We start from the raw sequence: 3,182 nt of genomic DNA, 5'->3' as shown, positions 1-3,182 counted from the left end.
CCTCCACATCATCAGATGGTGTCATTTTTGCCAGTCTGGTCCCCTCCACCCCCATGTGAATAGCTATGGGTCAGGCCTCTAGCTTCTCACTAAGCTCCTGCTGTCGTGATAGTGACATTATCCTGGCTTCTGCCTCTTGCGTCCGCACCCTCACTAGCTCTTCCATTTGGGCCTGTTGCCCATGTAATATTCTGACCGTGAGGGTATGGACCTGTTGCCAATCTCTCAGTGGCTGCATCTCCGTGTTCATTGCCTCCATTCCTATTTCGGGTTTCCCGGCCAATGCATCAAAACTTTCTGAGCAGGATTCCTGGATTGATCAAAAGGACATGTTCGGTCCTGCCTCCCATACCTGCACTTGTTCTCTCCTGCCATGACTTGATGGGAGTAAAGAAATGTAAAAACTCACAGGTGGAAAGCTTCTGATTTTTAATATCGATTACAACATGCCGCTCTCTGTACTGCTGCTATCTCTTGCAGCTGTCACGGGTTCAGGCTCACGCTGGTACAAGCTCAGTCACACTTCGTTAGGTTTAGGAAGCACAAACCACAGCTCGTCCTGCCCTCCACCGTGAAAAGAAATAACTGCTTACCATATCAATGCCACGTATGGCAGTTTGTAATCTTCTCTCTTCCCTCACTCCTATCTGGGATGAGGCGAGTTCTTAAATGACATACTTTTACATGGGACATTGCATATACATCTGGTCCCCTTTTCATTCATTCAAAGTCTCTCATTAACATTGAGTACCTGTCCTGGAGATAGTCGTGCCAGCTTCACTCACGGTGCTCCGCAGGCACCACTGTCTGTCGTCCTTGACAGAAAGCTTCTGTTCTTTCTCGAGTCTGCGCCTCTGTGCAGGAAAACTGCCCCATTGCTCTGGCTTGCTCTCAGCCACTGCTCTGGTTCCCCTTCTAGGGAACAATCTTCATTCAGCTTCTGGTCCTCTTATACAAAAGTCCTTAAGTGGCAATTAACACACTCCCGGCCGGCCCCGCTGCTGGGCAGGGAGTCCTTAATTAGCAGTTAACAAGTTTGCTGATCAACTCCAGCGCCGACCTGCGCGTCCTTAATGGGCAATTAACCCGTCTCAGGCGGCTCCATAACAGAGCCACTGGCTCCCTGTTAGAGTCTGCAAGTAAGAGAGAAACACTGGAAAAAAATCCTAGTCATACCCAGTTCACTCTCCCCTTCAGCATCTACTCCAGGGGTGGGCAATTATTTCTGGCGGAGGGTTGCTTACCGAGTTTTGGCAAGCTGTTGAGGGCTGCATGGGGTAGCCCCGCCCCTGACAGGTGCTCCGCCTCCTGGTCACCATCTTAGGACCGGAAGTCCCGCCCCCTGACCCCCAATCTTTGCCACCAGAAGTCCCTCACCCTATGAACACACACACACACACACACTGTCTCCCTCCCTCATTGTTCTCTCTGTTTCTCTCTCCACCTCCCTCATTGCATGGACAGACACACACACACGGGCGACTGGTGCCTCCTGAGTAGGGAGGGCACTTGCTCCCCCAGTGGCCAGTCACTGACCAGGGGGGAGTCCCCCCGCAGCTGATTGTGCCAACCCAGTAGTGCCAGTGGCATGCCCGGAAGGGCCAGGGGCATGCCCAGAAGTGCCAGCGGTGCTTCTCCTGACACCCCCACTCCCCGGCCAGTGCTCTAAGGTGGGGGTACTAGCACTCCCACCTTCCCCCATTGCCCATCGCCTAAGCAGAGAACGCTGGTATGAGGGGGTGCACCAGCATTCTCAGGGGATGCACATGCACCCCTGTTCACCCCCTACACATCGCCACTGCACACTCACACACACACACACACACACACACACACACACACACACACACACACAACCTCCCGCTCCTGGCCTCAAGGTACTGGTGCGGCCCCATGCTCCTGCGGTCTGGCGATGCAGCCAGGACCCATGTGGTGCTGGAGCGGCCGGCAAGTGGGCAGGGAAGCAGTGAAAGTTGCAGCAAGCAGAGACTACTGGGTGGGAGGGCGGAGGAGGGAGGGGCCATGGGTGGGGCAAGGCCAGGCAGGCCTTCCTCCTGGGTCCTGCCAGCTTCCCCTGGGTCCTACTGCCCCTGTCTCCTGTCATCCAGGAGCAAATAAATATTAATGATCAAAAAATTTTAGGGGCTCCACAGGCCAGACAGAATGGCCTGGAGGGCCGGATCTGGCCCATGGGCCATATTTTGCCTGCCCCAATCTACTTTTTGCCACTGTGTAAAACTGGGTGAGGTGGACCCATGGTCTGACCCAGTAAATGACAATTCTTATGTTTTTATGGTCTTATGAGGAAGCGAATGCTTCTGTGCCAGTGTGCCAATGGCTAGGGTGAATAAGAGCTTGTATCAACTTGCTAAGAGCTCTCTTCTCTGATTTTTCAGTTAAGCGAACTTACCTGCAAGGAAGTTTTGGAACGTGATGGAATCTGTGAACTTCTGGGGTTGGACTATTTGTGGTAGCTGCTTCTTGCCTGAAAATTAAAAAAAAAATCTCATCTGAATTTGGAGAAGATGACGGTCATTTTAGGATAAGTATGTCTTGCATTCCTGGTATCCCTTTCTGATCCAAAATTCAGCGTTTAGAATCACAACCCATGAACTTGCTACATAATTTTTTTGCTTTACAATTAAACAAAGTTATTCTGGCATACAGGAAACTCTTACTGCTCTTAACAAAGTGTGGATCCATAAGTATATGTATAAATATATTAATCTTTTCTATTTGTTTTTATAGTAAAAATCCTTTACTTTTAAGAGGGGTGGGTAGGAGTGGAGAAAAATCCAGTCATATTTAATCAGAAAGAAACCAGTCAGGATGCTCCAGCTTTCTGTCAGTTGCCCAAGATGATACATTTAGTAAACGTCAACACATTTTGTCAAGATTTTGGGGAATGCTGACTCAGAGGTATACAAAAAAAGCATAATATGCTGAACCAATTGTGCAACACTTTACATGGAAAAGTGATTGCCTGATCTCTGCATCAAGCAGCTGATGCTCTTGCATTAGGTTTGAATGTTTTTGTCATCATCATCTTTTAAAGAAAAGATTAAGTGTGTGTGTGTATGTATGAACTAGCAGATATAGAAGACCATGAAATTAGAAAAAATAAGTTGTATGAGAGAGAAGGATTTTTTGTGTTAATTTTTTATTGAACCAATTGCTTATTT

Source organism: Alligator sinensis, unplaced genomic scaffold (genome assembly GCF_000455745.1).
Source record: "Alligator sinensis unplaced genomic scaffold, ASM45574v1 scaffold962_1, whole genome shotgun sequence".
Lineage (NCBI taxonomy): Eukaryota > Metazoa > Chordata > Crocodylia > Alligatoridae > Alligator > Alligator sinensis.
The sequence above is the reverse complement of the archived record's forward strand: the minus strand, read 5'-3'. Positions refer to the sequence as shown.